Source organism: Myotis yumanensis, unplaced genomic scaffold, assembly GCF_028538775.1.
Source record: "Myotis yumanensis isolate MYYU_CA2020_CCGP unplaced genomic scaffold, mMyoYum1.0.hap1 SCAF_14, whole genome shotgun sequence".
NCBI lineage: Eukaryota > Metazoa > Chordata > Mammalia > Chiroptera > Vespertilionidae > Myotis > Myotis yumanensis.
Window position 1 is genome coordinate 29,958,222 of NW_027223765.1, and position 19,805 is coordinate 29,978,026.

At 39.0% G+C, this 19,805-nt stretch overlaps 1 protein-coding gene and 1 pseudogene across 4 annotated transcripts in view; both read right to left on the reverse strand.

Annotated features, from left to right (window-relative positions):
• PIK3CB (phosphatidylinositol-4,5-bisphosphate 3-kinase catalytic subunit beta) overlaps positions 1–19,805 on the reverse strand; it is a 133,302-nt gene that overhangs the window by 74,764 nt on the left and 38,733 nt on the right. Inside the window, exon 3 of one of the 4 annotated variants that reach the window (XM_070433500.1) lies at positions 3,458–3,576. The exons of the other annotated variants lie outside the window; for them this stretch is intronic. The gene's annotated coding sequence lies outside the window, so the exon portion shown is untranslated. The remainder of the gene's footprint in view (positions 1–3,457; positions 3,577–19,805) is intronic. 4 annotated transcript variants of the gene reach the window in all.
• On the reverse strand, positions 9,458–10,831 carry LOC138992620 (peroxiredoxin-6 pseudogene; annotated as a pseudogene).

A 19,805-nucleotide genomic window follows, 5' to 3' on the forward strand; every position in this document is an offset into this window, starting at 1 on the left:
GTCAGGGTGCATGTGGAAAGCAACCAATCAATGTGTTTCTCTCACATTGTTGTTTCTCTCTCTGTCTTTCCCCCTCTCTTCCACTCTTTCTAAAAATCAATGGAAAATATCCTCAGGTGAAGATTAACAAAAAAACACAGAAATATATCTATACATATAGAGAACAAGCTAGTGGTTGCTGAAGGGGAGGGAGGAGGAGTGATGGGAATATAAAAATAAAAGAGTTTAGGCCCTGGCCAGGTAGCTCAGTTGGTTAGAGCATCGTCCCATTCACCAGAAGGTAGCAAGTTCAATTCCTGGTCAGGGCACAGTTAATAATTGCCAAAATGAGTTGCAATATCAAGCATTTTTTTGTACCATCTCAAAATGAATCATAAAGGAAAGTTTAATCCTTTAGCTTTATAGATAACCATGTTCTCTTTGCTCACTAAAGGAACACCACACCAATCTCCAAAATCAATTCCCCTATCTTCAATTTCAAGGACAAAATCCTCACATTCAAAATGTCAACAATTTAGAATGAGTCTGATGATTCAGCAAGATATTAAAGATGCTTGTAAAGCAATACTGTTCAAATAAGAGACCTAAAAATATTTTTGTCAACCAGGGGTAAATTCTCAAAGGGAATATTACAAGGTTATACCCAGGTATATAAATTTCTGCCTTAATATTTTAATATTAGTAATATACTAATAACTGAGTTAAAGGTTGTCAGACTTTGTAAACACTCCAGGGAGACATTTAGTATATAATTACAGCTTCACATATAGGTTGTACTTGTGTGTCCCTTTAACAAAAGCAACTTTATTAGACTAATTTTCAAGTACTTCAAGCTAAACACTATCTAGAACAGTGATGGCGAACCTTTTGAGCTCGGCGTGTCAGCATTTTGAAAAACCCTAACTTAACTCTGGTGCCGTGTCACATATAGAAATTTTTTGATATTTGCAACCATAGTAAAACAAAGACTTATAATTTTGATATTTATTTTATTTATTTAAGTGCCATTTAACAAAGAAAAATCAACCAAAAAAATGAGTTCGCGTGTCATAGGTTCGCCATCACTGATCTAGAAAAATGGTTTTTCGTTTTCTTCTTTAAAAATTTTAAAAATTAGTTTACATTGAAATTTATTTTGTACTAGTGTCCCGGTGCATGGACTTGTGCACACTGAAGGGAAATTAATTAGAAGAAATATTTTAATATCGCTATTTGCATCTTGTTAATGAAAAGAAAATAATAGTATTCTACCAAGTCTCCTATCTACCTACTCCAAGGCTTCTGTGAGGACCAAATGAGATGAGGCATGGGAAAACACTTCACAAACATTTGGTTAAACTGTAAAATGTTTGCAACTGGCTATAAAGCAAGTTGGGTTCCTGGGCTGAAGAAACTCCAAGGAGGCTAGTCGCTAGGGAGAGGAAGTTGTACGTTGCTATGTGACGTCATTACCTGGCACCCACAGCAACCGTTTCTGGGCTGGGCTGGTGGCCACATTTGCGGGGGGGGGGGGAGTCTTGGCAGTGTTGCCTGTGATTTGGTGGGGTGTCACTCCGGGGTGGTGACAGGGCCTGTGTTCCACTTGGGGGAAGCCAAGTATTGGTATGTCAACACCAGGTCCATGGTGCCATTTATTTTTAAACTAGAGGCCTGGTGCACAGATTTGGTGTCCCCGGTGCACGATCAGGTCTGGGGAGAGACCGCGGAAGGGCTCCAGGGCATGTCCGGCCCATCTCGCCCAATCCCAATCAGTCAGACCACAGGAGAAAGCTAACCTACCAGTCGAAGCGTCTGCCCTGTGGTGGTCAGTGCACATCATAGCAACTGGTCAGATGGTCGAATGATCAGTCAGACACTTAGCATATTAGGCTTTTATTATATAAGATGGACAGTGCGTGTCATGGCAGCTTCTGCATTGTCTGCCCCCTGGTGGTCAGTGCACGTCATAGCTACCGGTTGGACAAACGAACACTTAGCTTTTATATTGAAATTTATTTTTTATTAGTTTCAGGTGTAGCAGAAAAATGGTTTTTAATCCTCTGATATTCAATATTCTTTTTTAAATGTTTTTATTAATTTCAGAGAGAGAGGAAGGAAGAGGGAGAGATAAATAGAAACATCAATGATGAGAGAGAATCACTGACTGGCTGGCTCCTGTACACCCCCGTACCAGAGACTGAGCCCACAACCCAGGCATGTGCCCTGACTGGGAATCAAATCGTGACCTCCTGGTTCATGGGTCAACTCTCAACCACTGAGCCACACAGGTTGGATTCAATATTCTTTTTAAACAAGTATTTTACAAATACTTTAAAATTCTGAAACAAAATACTATATAATAAAAGGGTAATATGCAAATTGACCCTAACAGCAGAATGACTGGGAATGACTGGTCACTATGACACACACTGACCACCAGGGGGCAGACGCTCAATGCAGGAGCTGCCCCTTGGTGGTCAGTGTGCTCCCACAGGGGGAGCTCTGCTCAGCCACAAGCCAGGCTGATGGCTGCCAGTACAGCGGTGGTGGTGGGAGCCTCTCCCGCCTTCTCAGCAGCACTAAGGATGTCCAACTGCAGCTTAGGCCTGCTCCCCGCTGGCAAGTGGACATCCCCTGAGGGCTCCCGGGCTGCCAGAGGGATGTCTGACAGCTAGCTTAGGCCCAATCCCCTGGGGAGCGGGCCTAAGCCAGCAGGTGGTCATCCCCCGAGGATAAACTCCCCTGGAAAAAAAATAAAATAAAATAAAAAAATTGCCCTGTGCATTGTAGGATGTCCAATTATCCCTTACAAAATAGTAGAACCTCCCCCAATCACTGATTCAACAACAAGCACAACAAAATCACCTCCCACAAATTAACAAAGCATCTTATGAAGGAAGTTCACTCTGGCCACTTGCAGAACCACAGCTCTAGGACAATTCCTATTATATCTAAAAGTAGTAATGAATGGGCTCTTTGCACAATTTATCTAGACCTACTTGAAGTGTGTATTTAAAACAGTATAAGGAACATAACTTAGCATACATTTCTATGTGTCAATCAATGGTGTTTTGTGTATTTTTCCATATTGTCTAGGGCTAATTCTTGAAGGGTAAAAGACAGGCTAAGCAAAAAATAAATGAGGTAACAAGCCAATTGCTAGAAGATAATCTTTTGTAGAGATATTCTGAAGAAAATAAAATTACTGCTACGTATTTGAAAGTAAAAGATATCCTAGTTTGTACTTCCCTATGTCACCCACCCTTCTTTTATAGTAAACACCACACACAAGAGTTCAGTCTGTGAAGTAACACAGAGTTTCAGGTGAGGAGATAGGTGATTTAGGAGTTAAGGAGTTACAGACCTTTCCCATTTTAAAGATAAGAAACTAAGACCCAGAGAAATTAAGTAAATTATCTAGGATTACACAGAGTCACAGCCAGGACCAAAAAGATTTTTTTCCAAGTAATTAGCATACTTTTAAATTCTTTATTTCTTCTCCTTATTTTTTCATTTTTTCTTTAGAGGAAATGTTCTTCAGAGGGTTACCTAACTCAGCAAGATTCTCAGTCTTGTATCAGTCTTTTGTTTGAGCACCTACACAAATGATCAAAGGCGAAGGACAAGCATTGAACAACTATGAAAACTTTTTAAGGAAGCTATAAGAGGGCACAGGAACTTCACAGTGACAATTAGCCAACTAAACCCTTAGGCTGTAATTACAAACCCATATCCTGTGAATTGTTCATTGGCAGAAAGAGAGGAAAGCATTTAAATGTTCTCAGCTTCCCTGGCAAGTGCCACCAGAGCCATTGGATTTTACTTCAAGTTTAAATGACAAGCAGAAATCAACATAAACTTGTTACATACATTAATAAGTTCAACCAAAACCTACTTTGGAAAATCATGGGAGAAATCTTTTTTTTTTTTTTTTTTTTTTTCGCTTAAAGTATTACAAAGGGTATTACATAAGTGTCCTTTCCCCCCCCCCCCCCCGCCCTTGACAAACCCCTACCTTCCCTTACCCCCCAGTGTCTTATGTCCATTAGTTATGCTTATATGCATGCATACAAGTCCTTCGGTTGAACTCTTACTCCCCTCCCTCCTGCCCCCCAACTCTCTCTGGCCTTCCCACTGCAGTTTGACAATCAGTTTGAGGCAGCTCTGCCTCTGTATCTATTATTGTTCAAAAGTTTGTAATGGTCTTTATTATCCATGAATGAGTGAGATCATGTGGTATTTTTCCTTCATTTACTGGCTTGTTTCACTTAGCATTATGCTCTCCAGTTCCATCCATGATGTTGCAAATGGTAGGAGTTCCTTCTTTTTAACAGCAGCATAGTATTCCATCGTGTAGATGTACCACAGTTTTCTAATCCATTCATCTACTGATGGGCACTTAGGCTGTTTCCAGATCTTAGCTATGGTGAATTGTGCTGCTATGAACATCTGGTTACATATATCCTTTCTGATAGGTGTTTCTGGTTTCTTGGGATATATTCCTAGTAGTGGGATCACAGGGTCAAATGGGAGTTCCATTTCCAATTTTTTGAGGAACCTCCATACTGCCTTCCATAGTGGCTGCACCAGTCTGCATTCCCACCAGCAGTGCACAAGTGTTCCTTTTCCTCCACATCCTCTCCAGCACTTGTCGTTTGTTGATTTGTTGATGATGGCCATTCTGACAGGTGTGAGATGGTACCTCATTGTTGTTTTGATTTGCATCTCTCGGATGATTAGTGACTTTGAGCATGTTTTCATATGCCTCTTGGCTTTCTGAATGTCCTCTTTTGAAAGGTGTCTATTTAGATCCTTTGCCCATTTTTTGATTGGATTGTTTATCTTCTTTTTGTTAAGTTGTATGAGTTCCCTATAAATTTTGGAGATTAAGCCCTTATCAGATATGACGTTGGCAAATATGTTTTCCCAAGAGGTGGGTTTTCTTGTTGTTTTGTTGATGGTTTCTTTTGCTGTGCAGAAGCTTTTTATTTTGATGTAGTCCCATTTGTTCAGTTTCTCTTTAGTTTCAACTGCCCTAGGAGCTGTATCAGTGAAGAAATTGTTTTGGCATAAGTCTGAGATTTTGTTGCCTTTGTATTCTTCTAGAATTTTTATGGTTTCCTGTCGTACATTTAAGTCCTTTATCCATTTTGAGTTTATTCTTGTGTATGGTGTAAGTTGGTGGTCTAGTTTCATTTTCTTGCATATATCTATCCAATTTTCCCAACACCATTTATTGAAGAGACTATCTTGGCTCCATTGTATGTTCATGCCTCCTTTGTCAAAAATTAATTGAGCATATTGGTTCGGGCTAATTTCTGGACTCTCTATTCTATTCCACTGGTCTATATGTCTGTTCTTGTGCCAGTACCAGGCAGTTTTGAGAACAGTGGCTTTGTAATACAGTTTGATATCTGGCATTGAGATCCCACCTACTTTGTTCTTTCTCAGGATCGCTGCAGCTATTCGGGGTCTTTTTTTATTCCAGATGAATTTTTGGAGAGTTCGTTCTAGATCTTTGAAGAAGGCCATTGGTATTTTAATGGGAAGTGCGTTGAATGTATAGATTGCTTTGGGTAGTATGGACATTTTAATGATGTTGATTCTACCAATCCAAGAACATGGTATGTTCTTCCATCTGTTTATGTCTTCCTCTATCTCTTTTTTCAACGTCCTGTAGTTTTCTGAGTAGAGGTCTTTAACCTCTTTAGTTAAGTTTATTCCTAGGTATCTTAATTTTTTTGGTGCGATGGTAAATGGGATTATTTTTCTAATCTCTCTTTCTGAAAGTTCACTATTGGTGTATAGAAATGCCTCAGATTTCTTGGGGTTAATTTTGTATCCTGCTACATTGCCAAATTCATGTATTAAGTCTAGTAGCTTTTTGATGGAGTCTCTAGGGTTTTGTATGTATAATATCATGTCATCTGCAAATAAGGACAGTTTTACTTCCTCTTTTCCAATTTGGATGCCTTTTATTTCTTCTTCTTGCCTAACTGCAATGGCTAATACTTCCAGTACTATGTTGAACAGGAGTGGTGAGAGTGGGCATCCCTGTCTTGTTCCTGTTCTTAGGGGAAATGGTGTTAGTTTTTGTCCATTGAGTATGATGTTGGCTGTGGGCTTGTCATATATGGCTTTTATTATGTTGAGGTATGATCCTTCTATTCCCACCTTTCTGAGAGTTTTTATCAAAAATGGGTGTTGGATTTTGTCGAATGCTTTTTCTGCATCAATTGATATGACCATGTGGTTTTTTTCTTTCAATTTGTTTATGTGATGTATCACATTTATTGATTTACGGATGTTGTACCATCCTTGCATCTCTGGGATAAATCCTACTTGGTCATGGTGTATGATCCTTCTGATGTACTGCTGGATCCGATTTGCTAAGATTTTGTTGAGGATTTTGGCATCTATGTTCATGAGGGATATTGGCCTGTAATTCTCTTTCATTGTGATGTCTTTACCTGGTTTTGGTATTAGGGTGATGCTGGCTTCATAGAATGAGCTTGGAAGTGTTCCTTCCTCTTGAATTTTTTGTAGTAGTCTGAGGAGGGTAGGTTTTAGTTCTTCCTTGAATGTTTGGTAGAACTCCCCTGTGAAGCCGTCTGGCCCTGGGCTTTTGTTTGCTGGAAGCTTTCTGATGACTGCTTCAATTTCTTCCATAGTTATTGGCCTATTGAGGTTTTTAGATTCTTCCTGATTGAGTTTTGGAATGTTGTATTTTTCTAGGAATTTGTCCATTTCCTCCAGGTTGTCTAGTTTGTTGGAGTAGAGTTGCCCGTAGTATTGTTTAACAATCATTTGTATTTCTGTGGGGTCTGTTGTTATTTCGCCTCTATCATTTCTGATTTGGTTTATTTGGGACCTTTCTCTTTGCTTCTTGGTGAGCCTGGCGAGGGGTTTGTCAATCTTGTTTATCCTTTCAAAGAACCAGCTCTTGGTTTCATTGATTTTCTGTATTGTTTTTTTGGTCTCTATGTCATTGATTTCTGCTCTAATCTTTATTATCTCCTTCCTTCTGCTCACTCTGGGGTTTTCTTGTTGCTCTCTTTCTAATTCTTTGAGTTGTAGAGTTAGATGATTAACTACCATTTTTTCTTGTTTTTTGAGATAGGCCTGTAGAGCTATAAACTTCCCTCTCAGGACTGCTTTCATTGTGTCCCAGAGGTTTTGGATTGTTGTGTTTTCATTGTCATTAGTGTCCAGGATGTTTTTAATTTCTTCTTTGATGTCATCGGTAACCCAATCAATATTTAATAACATGCTATTCAGCTTCCAAGTGTTTGAGTATTTTGGGTTGTTTTTATTGTAGTTTATTTCTAACATTATGCCATCGTGGTCTGAGAAGATGCTTTTTATGATCTCAATCTTCTTGAATTTGTGGAGACTTTGCTTGTGACCCAATATGTGGTCTATTTTTGAATATGTCCCATGAGCACCTGAGAGGAATGTATATTCCGCAGCTGTGGGGTGTAGAGTTCTGAAGATGTCAATTAAGTCCATCTGATCTAGTGAGTCATTTAGGATTGCTGTTTCTTTGCTGATTGTTTGTCTAGCGGATTTATCCAGTGATGTCAGTGGTGTATTAAAGTCCCCTACTATGATTGTGTTATTGTCGATATCTCCCCTGATATCTTCCAGAAGTTTTCTTATGTATGTGGGTGCTCCTGCATTGGGTGCATATATGTTTACCAGGGTTATATCTTCTTGTTGTATTGATCCCTTTAGTATTATGAAGTGGCCTTCCTTATCTCTGGTTATGGCCTTCACTTTGAGATGTATTTTGTCAGATATAAGTATTGCTACCCCAGCTTTCTTTTCCTTTCCATTTGTGTGAAAGATATTTTTCCATCCATGGGAGAAATCTTAACAGAGACTGAAAGGGAATTTTTTAAAAATTAAATGCAATAGAGCTTACCCAGTATTTCTCTCTTTCCTGTTAACTGATATACCTAGAAGAAAAGTGCATGTTCATAAAAGAATAGAACATTATGCCTGGCCACTGTAGCTCACTGGTTGAGCATCAACCTATGAACCAGGAGGTCACGGTTAGATTCCTCATCAGGGTTTATGTCCAGGTTGCAGGCTCATCCCCAGTAGGGGGGCGTGCAGGAGGCAGCCAATCAATGATTCTCTCTCATCATTGATGTTTCTATCTCTCCCTCTCCCTTCCTCTCAACATTAGCAATGAAAGGGGCCAGGCACTGACGACATGCACTGCACTACATTTACTAATATTTTTAACCTTTAGGTTTCAATCAGAGGCAACTTAAGTGATGGGATTTTGATTCATTTGGACTTCAGCCCTCCTGTCCTTATTGTTCAAAGACAACAAATCAGCCTTTATTGTTGATTTGTTAACAGTAAAGTATAATTATACTGAGCAGTGAAAAACTGAACAGTGTAGAACAGTGGTTCTCAACCTTCTGGCCCTTTAAATACAGTTCCTCATGTTGTGACCCAACCATAAAATTATTTTCGTTGCTACTTCATAACTGTAATGTTGCTACTGTTATGAATCATAATGTAAATATCTGATATGCAGGATGGTCTTAGGCGACCCCTGTGAAAGGGTCGTTCAACCGCCAAAGGGATCACGACCCACAGGTTGAGAACCGCTAGTGTAGAATTTCATTTTATAAAAAGTTATTTGATCCAAATCATTATAATTCTATGTAAGAAATATTTCTAAAGTAATTCTACAAATTACTAAAGAATAATTGCTAAAACATTATAAGTTTATCCTCTCAAGTAGAAGATGGCACTCTAAGTTGCTTTTAGAAAATATATCCTTAAAATATTTCATACCTACTAATCCAGTAATTCCAGTTCTGTAATTTACATATTTAAAACTTGATTAGAGAAAAATTTTCAGACACAAAGTAAAATATGCAATATGACAAACCTACAAACAAACTGTCAGACATGAAGCAATAATTAAACAATGATATACCCATTTGTTGGCATATTAAGTAGCCATTTAAACTGGCTTGTCAAGTGTATGCAATACTATAGAAGTGTTTATAAATGATATGAAAACAGCAAAATATAAAACCGTACAAAAGTATAATTAGAATTCTGTTTACTGCAAAAAGAGGAAAAACCATGAGCACAACCTAATGCATACAATTAAGGCTGCAAGAAAATATATTAATATAGTTTGAAAGTAACTATGAATAAATATTTCCTTTTTTCAAAGTTTCATTAATGATAGCATAGAGCTTATACATTTTTAAAAGTTTCATTTTCAGGACACTGACTAATCCAAATGAAAGGCTCAGGTTAGAGTTATTTTTTTCATTTAATAAGCCATTTTCATTTAATAAGCCAACAGTACAGCAACCTAAAGACTGTGGCTGTGATTACAGCAGGATGTTTTTATGGAATCACTGTAGGACACTTGATTGACAGCTGGCACCCTCTAGCTCACTGTGCCAAGTGAGCATCCCTAGCACCAGCTCCTCAAGGCGACCTACAGATGGAGCGTGTAGCCCAGGTATTTCTTGCCAAATGGGAGCTCTCTGGTGAAGAATCCTTTAGGAAAAGGTTTCTTGGCTTCCTCTTCAGGATGGTTGGGAAGGACCATCACGCTATCTCCAACTTTCCAATCACCTGGGATGGCAACCTTCTTTTCTGCAGTCAGTTGGAGAGAGATAACTACTCCGAGAATCTCTTCAAAGTTCCTGCCAGTGGTAGCTGGGTGAAGGTAGCTTCTGTTTCTTATCAGGACCAAAAACAAACACCAGGCGTGCCATGATGGGCATGCCCTTTCTGTCCTTCTCTGCTGGGTCCAGCATGCCCGAAAGGATAGGGAGGTCCCGGTTCCTACCATCAATGATGGGAAAAGGTAACTTTTCCGTGGGCTCTTCGCAGTTTTAAGCACTGGATATCCTCGCTCTAGGCTAGATGATGGTCAACACTGTCTACTGAAAGGGCAAGCAGCTTAAAGTTCCTCTTGGCAAATTCTGGTGTCAGCTTTGCACCAACAAGTGTTACAAAACATACTATAAAAAAGGGGCTTTTGGTCTAACAGGGTTTAAAATCACTGGTATAAAATTCTTTAAAGTTCTTTATAGATAAGTTTTACCAATTTGTATTCCCACTACCTTAATAGTTGTATATAGCATCCATTAACAGGATTGTAATCGAGTTCTTCAGTTAATTTGCATTTCTCTAATTACTTGTAAAATCAAACTTTTAAAATATTTAATGGAATCTGTGTTTCTATATGTGTTTGGTCATAGTATAATTTATAGGTTAGAGATCATTCCACTTAAACATTAATGGTCTTTTTTGCATTTTGTAATGAATGATATGTAAAAATGTTAGAATTCTGAGTTATTGACCTGTTGTTTGCTTATCTCAGGCTTTGTAACTTTCAATATGTTAAAATATTCTATGCAAATAAACTGAATAATTTGGTATCTTAAAGAATATTTGCTTTGAAAATAATTTTCATTGTGATCAAATAAAGCACATAAATTTCTAAAAGACACTTATTCCTGATCTAAAGGGGAACACTTGTAGTTTCTGCCTACTGAGTATGATGTTGGCTGTGGGCTTGTCATACTGGTGTATGGCCTTTTTTAGGCTGAGGTATGTTCCCTCTATTGCCACTTTGCTCAGGGTTTTTATCATAAATGGGTATTAGATTTTATCAAATGCCTTTTCTGCATCTATGGATATGATCATGTGGTCTTTATTCTTCATTTTGTGTTTTGCAAATACTGCACCAACCCTGTATCCCTGGAATAAATCTGACTTGATCATGGTGTATGATCTTTTCAATGTATTGCTGGATTCGGTTTGCTAATACTTTGCTGAGGATTTCAGCATCTATGTTCATAAGGGATATTAACCTAAATTTTCTTTCTTTGTCATGTCTTTATCTGGTTTTGGAATTAGGATAATGCTGGCCTTATAAAATTAGCTTGAGAGTCTTCCCTCTTCTTGAATTTTTTTGAATAGTTTGAGAAAGACTGCTATTAGTTCTTTGAATGTTTGGAAAAAATTCACCTATAAAGCTATCCAGTCCAGGACTTTTGTTTGTTGGGAGTTTTTTTATTACTGCTTCAATTTCACTAGTTGTAATCTATCTATTCAGATTCTCTGACTCTTTCTGATTTAGTTTTGGAAGTTTGTATGTATAAATTTAAATTATCCATTTCATCCAGAATGTCCAATTTGTTGGCATATAGTTGTTCATAATATATTCTAACAATCCTTTGTATTTCTTTGGTGTTATAAAATATTCTATTTTAAATTACTTACATTAACTTGAGTTAGAATATTTAACTTTTTATTAATTAATGCTAATCAATTTTTTTAGTGTTCTAATTTTCTTTCGTCTTCCTTACCAACAACAAAACAGGATGATTATTCTAACGGGGTATATATTTCTAAGAAAGATATATTTCATCCCCACTATATTCTCTCCTCAACCTATCCCTTCTCTTCCTGAAGCCCAAATGAGTAGTATTGTGAAAAGGGGAACTAACTGTTAAGCCTATTTCAATAACTATTTGACGATAACCATATTTTAGGGCAAAAGTTGTTATTTTCCTAAATAGATAAAAATTAACAAGACAAAGACTTACTACTAACATCTATTACAAAGTATGTGACCTACATATTAGGCAAGTATTCTCTATTTTTAAACATTTTTATTGTTTAAAATAACACATAAATTAAAAAGTACCAAACCAATTATTGAAAAGGAACACCTATTATAAAGCAAACCACAGTCCAGGTCAAGAAATACAACACTGCCCTGGCTGGGTGGCTCAGTTGGTTGGAGTGTCGTCCCATACACCAAAAGGTTTTGGGTTTGATTCCCAGTCAGGCACATGCTAGGTTGCGGGTTCAATCCCTAGTTGGGGCACATATGGGAGGCAACCAATTGATATTTCTCCCCCTTCCTCTCTCTCTAAAATCAATCAAAACATATCCTTGGGTGAGGATTTTTTTTTTTAAAAAAAAAGAAAGAAGTACAACACTATCTGCATCTTCAGGGTGTTCCTTTTAAAAAGCAACCTCCTCCCCCTCCCTAGCCTCTCACCACAATACTGATTTCTGTGGTAAGCCCTTTTTGCATTTTAATCACTTTAGTTAATAGTAAAAAAGTGAAGCAAATAATTCTGGCTTATTGGATACACTTTTGCATCTATCATGCACATAAATATTTCAGACAAAAGTTTCATTGTCTGGATGACTGTTTCTGTTTCTCACTCCAGTGGCAATGGATCCAACAGACTAACCAGAGTGTTCTCTTGAATGTCAACAAATCTTCATTTGGAACTGGTGTCCAATCAATTCTGGAACATGTCTCTAACAAGTGACATTATGACAATCAGGAATGACTGTATAGCAAAGGGTACCCACATGTAAGCACTGTGAGTCATGAGTCAAATTGTACAAGAGTGTGGTGATACTGGTGAGTAAATAACCAGCAGCCTTCACATCCAGGAACTGAACCAGTGCCAGAAAGCCATCTGGATAGCAAACAGTAACACGAGAAGAATTTTAAATAGCTTACAGCTGTAGAAAAAGCACTATTCCAGACTCTGAACCTTTTAGTTATTTCTGTCTGCTGTCATGTTCAAAATAAGTTATAATATATAAAAATTAACAGAGCATCCCAAAAAGCTGACATTTCTCCCAAGCCATTTCAGGATTGCGCCTTTGCATGCTGGTTTAAGTTGGTCTCTGCAAGTATTTGTTTGTTTGTTTTATAGCTTTTACTTGGAGACCGATGTTCCTCCTAAGCTATCCAGCTTCTGTGTGTAGTTTTTATTATCCCTTCACTACTGACATAAACTGAAAATTTAACAACAGCAAAAAGTAGGGAAAGTTGTCCCTGGTGCCAACTCTTCTTTCACTGCCTAGTCTCTCTAGAGGACACAGTAAGTCAAGAGAGGCTGGCTGATAGTGTCATCTCAGTGCTAGGACTTGATTAAGAGAGAAAGGAAGAAAAATTATTAGACTTCAAGTCAATAAATATTTATTAAGAACTCACGCTGTTTAAGATACCATATCGCACCGTAGTTTGGGGAAAGATGGGATTATAAAAATAAAACATGGAGCCCTTTAAAGCCCATCCTGCACCACAGCACTTAGGTCAGCTGAGAAAGACAAGTGGGAAGTACGACTGTTCTGTTTTTGGATGATGCTCCTTCTTAGACTGCTGGGGGGAATAAAACAGAGAAAGATAGTGAAGGCTTATAGGACCAGTTATAGTATTTTCCACCTCAACCCCCACAGAGCCTCAACCACAAGAGATGAGGATGAAATATTGGGAATTTCAGAAAGAGGTTTGGAAAATAGTGTCTAGGGATCAGGAGACCTGACCTTAAAGGTGAGGTAGCACCACAGTATTGCTGCCATGAAATCCCCCTCATTGCCTAACTGCTCTTGCCGACCACGAGGACCAGTGCACAATAGAATAAGTACTGGGAGTTACATGATTTGGAACAGCAATTTTCAACCTTTTTCATCTCATGGCACACATAAACTAACTACTAAAACTCTGCAAAAAATATATATTTTGCTGATCTGACCCAAAAAATAGGTATAATTTTGAATGATTTAAAATACACACACACACACACACACACACACACACACACACACACATATTAGTAATTACCTACCCTTTTTGCTCCAAAGTGAATTTTAACAAAATCAGGTGCCTATACTGTTCATAAGAATTTTTAGTATCAAGTATTAGTCAATCACATGCAACTTTATTTTGCAATATGACCAATAAGATGCAACTCTATTATATGACCTATACATTTATGGCTCAAAACAGGGCATTCACACTGGTCGGCTATTGTTGTATTGGCTGTTGTCATTTTTTTAAATTTGACAATCCAGGGGAAAAGAGGTCAGTGCTTCTGACTAAATAGGTATCATATGTATTAAAAATTCTTGTAGCATACCCATTGAAAATCACTGGTTTGGGATATCCTAAATAATAAAAGGCTAATATGCAAATAGACCGAACAGCGGAACAACTGAACAGCGGAACCACCAAACAACCAGTTGCTATGATGTGCACTGACCACCAGGGAGCGTGCACAGAACATGGTGGGCGTCAGCCGCAGTGCGATGGTGGAGCAGGTGAGTGGGGGCGCCAGACCAAGGTGGGGCGCTGATCGTTGTCATCAAGGTGAGCCTCTGGTGGTTACTGAAAATTCTTTGCTCCCACCCGCCGCCCGCACCTGCTGCCGGTGCCGGCCCTGCTTGCACCCGCTGCCAGTGCTGGAGCCGCCGCTCGCACCCACTGCCGGTGCCCGGCGCCAGCCCTGATCACTCGGCACCAGCAGTGGGTGCAAGCAGCAGCTGCTGGCCCCAATCGCCCCTCAGGGCTTCTCCACCTCCCCCTGCTCCTGAGGGGAGATTGGGGCCAGCAGTCACCTCTCGCACCCGCTGCTAGCAATGGCCCCACTTGCACCTGCTACTGGTGCCGGCCCCAATCGCTCCACGCCTTCAGCAGGTGGGAGCAGAGCTGGTGCTGTCAGCACATGGGAGCGGGGGCTGGAGGAGCAGGGCTTCTGGCAGACAGGGAACTGGGGGGGGGGGGGGGGGGCAGGAGGGGCCAAGCGGGGGCGCGGAGGATGGGCCGAGACCTGCCCCTGTGCCTACCGCAGCCTCGTGGCCCACAGTTCCTTTCAAGGTGCACGAATTCGTGCACTGGGCCCCTAGTACTAGTAATAATTCATCACAGGAGTTCACTATGCCTAGGTTCCCAAAAGATCTGATATCTTCATTTATTTATGCTTCAAATCCAGCTTCTGGATGATGTCCTATATTTAATTTACAACATTTAATGTATCACATTAGTTAAAAAAACCTCAAATCCGAGGGAGACCAAGATGGCGGCGTAGGTAAACACTGGAGACCACTGCCGCAAACAACCATTTCAAAAATACAACTAAAAGACTGAACGGACATCACCCAGAACCACAGGAAGGCTGGCTGAAGAGAGACTCTACAACTAGAAGGAAAGAGAACAGCAAATCGAGGCTCAGAGGCGGCGCAGTGTGGAAAATACAAAGGTACCGAGGTGTGCGCGCAAAGCGGGCTGGTGGCTGAGGGCGCAGTTGTCGTTTTCGGTCGGGAGTGAGTCTCAGACTCTGGGCTCCAGATCCGGGCGAGTCTCTAGGGACCCAGACTCAAACGGGAGAAGCGGGATTATCCGGCATCAGTTGGAACCTGAGGGCAGCTTTCTCTCCGAGGTTTGCAGCGGCTGCCGGGGTTCTGAGAAGCAGAGCCTCTGGGAACGGGACTGAGCGTGGCCATAACTGCTCCCTCCGCCCGCCCTGTTGATCCCGCCCCGCCCAGGCCCTGCGCACAGCCATTTGCCGATCACCTCAGGCAAAGGCTGGATTAGCGCCTCCCCAGAAGGCAGACGTTTTCCACACAGCTGATTTCCACAGCCAGTCGACCTGGGGGTCAAATTCCTCTAGTGTTAACTACAACAATTAAGGCTTGGCTAGAACAAGACTGCGCACAGAGACCACAAGGGGGTGCACCAAGAAAGCATAAAAGATGCGGAGACAAAAAAACATGACAGAAATGGAGGATATGGAGCTAAGAATCGCAATTTTGAGGGCTTGCCATAAATTTGTGCAGAGCCTCATGAAAACTAATGAGACCCTCGATGCTACGATAAAGAAATTAGAAAGTAAGCATACACGGACTGAAATAAAGAATATTATACCCAATAGCAGACCAGAGGAGTACAATAATCAAACCAAAGATTCGACAAAAAACACCCAATTGGAAAAGCAAAATGAAAAAAGAATCCGAAAGTGTGAAGATAGTGTAAGGAGCCTCAGGGACAGTTTTAAGCGGTCTAATATCAGAGTCATTGGAGTCCCAGAAGATGAGAGACAGCAAGATATTGAAAACCTATTTCAAGAAATAATGGCAGAAAACTTCCCCCACCTGGTGAAAGAAATGGACTTACTGGTCCAAGAAGCGCAGAGAACCCCAAACAAAAGGAATCCAAAGAGGACCACACCAAGACACATCATCATTAAAATGCCAAGAGCAAAAGACAAAGAGAAAATCTTAAAAGCAGCAAGAGAAAGAGGCTCAATTACCTACAAGGGAATACCCATACGACTGTCAGCTGATTTCTCAACAGAAACTTTGCAGGCCAGAAGGGAATGGCAAGAAATATTCAAAGTGCTGAATACCAAGAACCTACAACCAAGATTACTTTATCCAGCAAAGCTATCATTCAGAATTGAAGGTCAGATAAAGAGCTTCACAGATAAGGAAAAGCTAAAGGAGTTCATCACCGCCAAACCAGTATTATATGAAATGCTGAAAGGTATCCTTTAAGAAGAGGAAGAAGAAGAAAAAGGTAAAGATACAAACTATGAACAACAAACATGCATCTATCAACAAATGAATCTAAGAATCAAGTGAATAAATAACCTGATGTACAGAATGAACTGGTGATTATAATAGAATCAGGGACATAGAAAGGGAATAGACTGACTATTCTTGGGGGAAAAAGGGGTGTGGGAGATGCGGGAAGTGACTGGACAAAAATCATGCACCTATGGATGAACACAGTGGGTGGGGAGTGAGGGTGGAGGGTGGGGTGGGAGCTGGAAGGAGGGGAGTTATGGGGGGAAAAAAGAGGAACAAATGTAATAATCTGAACAATAAAGATTTAATTTAAAAAAAAAACAAAAAAAAAAACCCTCAAATCCATTATTTTTAAAGCAGCATGATTTTTCCTTCTGATGAAAACTTTAAAGACCTACTCTCTTAACAACTTCCAAACATACAAGATAGTATTATTATTAACTATGGTCACCATGTTGTATAGTATTACATCCCCATGGCTTATTTATAACTCAAAGTTTTTACGTTTTGACCCCTTGCATCCATTTTGCCAACCTCTAACCCCCTACCTCTGGCAACCACCAACTGTTCAACTTTTTGTTTTTTAGTTCAATATACAGTATAAAAATGAAACTTACATTACCCAATTTTGATCTGTCAAACTTCAGTTAAGAAAACAACTATCAAAGTAGTTTCCTTTAAATCGTAACTGCTGAAACTTAGTCCAAATTTATAAATAAACTGATGCAAGCTCTAGTCAGCTTCCTTAATTACATGTTTATAAATATATTTAATAATCTGAAAATATAGACTATTTAAACAGGTTCTTATTTTAGCATTTAAAAACTAACACATTTGCCTACTACTTTGTACAAACACATAACATCAGAATTACATCACCTCACATAATAAGCTTCCATTCATGGTAGAGTTGGTACCCAGGGCCTAGATAAAGCTAAAACTATGAGTAGCCTAGTTGTGATAACAAGGAGCTAATAGTGATGAAAAAGCTTTAGCATCTCATATTCCTTCAAAATTGCATTGAACAAGGTGAATGGAGACACAATGGAAACACTTTCCTTGTGCCTTTTAAATTTAATCTCTAAGAAAGAAGGATATGTATTATATTATAAATCTTCTTGAGTATAGATACCTTATTTTATGAGATCTACAAAAATAAAAGATTACCAGGGCCACTGTGAAAGAGACTGCTTTTCTCCTGCCACAGTATGGAATTGGGGCTCTGCACTTGGCAGACTAGATATTCTAACCTCCTGTAGAAAAATGCAAAACACCATAACGTAAGTAGTTTATGTATATCAAAAATACAAAACTATTATTGCTTAATAACATGTGTGTAAAGGTATGAGAGGCAAGCAAGAATAACAAAAATTCACAAAACTATAATAGTGATGACCTCAGAGAGGGGATATACATGCTCATGGGACTGGAGGCTGAACAGTAAGAAATAGTCATGTACTAAGAGTTCTCCCATGGCATGCTGAAAGGAAATGCCACTTCAGGTGAGGTATTTTAAAAGTTAGTGTGCTGCCTATATCTTCTGTTTTCTTTTCCACTGGTCATAGAGAATGAAAGTCATAAGACAGAAGAAATCACCCAGAAGAGAATCCACCTACCAAAGAGGACAATACACTTTAGACTCTTCCAGGAGTAAAAATAAACATCTACTGTGTCTGAGCCATTATTTTCAGTCTGCTATAGCAATTTGGACTTCACTAAATTTAGTCAAATACATAGTTTAGATCAGCATTTTCAACTGGTGTGCCGCAAGAATTTTTAAAACATGCAATACCTGACTATTTAGTCAGGGGCACTGACCTCTTTTCCCCTAGATTGTCAAAAGAAAAAAAAAAAAAAAAGACAACAGCCAACACAATAGCTGACCAGTAAGAATGCCCTGTTTTAAACCATAAATATGTAAGTCATATAATATAATGGCATCTTATTGATCACATCACACAATAAGGTTGTGTCTGATTGGGTAATTCTTGGTACCAGAAATTCTTATATACAAATATAGGCACCTGTTGTGTTGTGTGTTTTTTAAGTCACACTGGAGCAAAAAGGGTAGGTAATTAGTATTATTATATATTTTTGCAAATCAATCAAAATTATACCTATATTATGGCAGATCAGCAAAACAACATTTTTGGTGTGCTGCAGAATTTTAATAATTAGTTTATGTGTGACATGAGATGAAAAAGGTTGAAAATCGCTGATTTACGTAGCTGCAAGGCCATGATTAAAACCCCTGTATCGCCCAGCCTTGCTCAGTGGTGGTTAAGCATTGACCTGGGAACCAGGAAGTCACGGTTTGATTCCATGTCAGGGCACATGCCCAGGTTGTGGGTTTAATCCCCAGTAGGGGGTGTGCAGGAGGCAGCCGATCAATGATCCTCTCTCATCATTGATGTTTCTCTCTCTCCCCCTCTCCCTTTCTCTCTGAAATTAACAGAAATAGATTTAAAAGGAAATTCATTCCTTTAAAAATGAATGAATGAATGAATAAATAAGTAAATCCCACATATCCTCCTCAGTCATATTCAGTCCATTGACTGGTTTACTCTATCACTGTATTTTCCTTATCACCCTTCTTCATCCAAACAGTAAACAGAATCATGAAGAGAAGTGAGGGAACATCATAATGAGAGTACCATTATGACACTAGCAGATCATTCTCTCCTATTTCAACTCAACAGCTTTCACCCTTGTTTATCATTTGCACAATGCATTTTTTAATTCACTGGCAGAAATGAATATATTGACTACTCTCTTTCTGCTCCTAACCAGTCATCTAACTAGAATTACTATATTTCTCAGAAATAAGTGTAGATGTACAAGGTATGTGAATTTGAGGCAGGTAAAGCCAAGAGTAACTTCCTAGAAAAGCAGAATTTTAGCACAGATTTGAAGAGAAGAAATTCTAGGCAAAAGGAGAAAGAACATATGCCAAGACCTAAAAAAAAAACACACACAGAAAAAAAAAACCACACAGAAAGGCAGAAAACGGAGAATGGTATTGGAGAGGCTGGCTAGCTCCAGATTCTGGTAGGCCATATAAAAGATTGCTCTTATTGCAAAAGAACAAGAAGAGATTCAATGAAGATGTCAAACAGGTAAATAAAAATTGATCAAATAATTTTTATAAATTACAGTGAAAAAATTAATATGTAAAGAACAAAATCCCAATAGAAAAATGGACAAAATAATTAAACAGAAACTTCAGAGGAGCCAAAAAAAAACCCCAGAAACATATGGGAACAAAAAAGTTCAATGTCATTAGCCAGTCACCAAGGAAATGTAAATTAAAACCATAATGCTATGACATTTCATAGATCACTGCTGGTGGGAGAATAAACCAATCCAACCTCTTGCAAAGAATCTGGCATCAAAAATTCCATTATTAGGTTTATATACTAGGAAAATCCTTATCC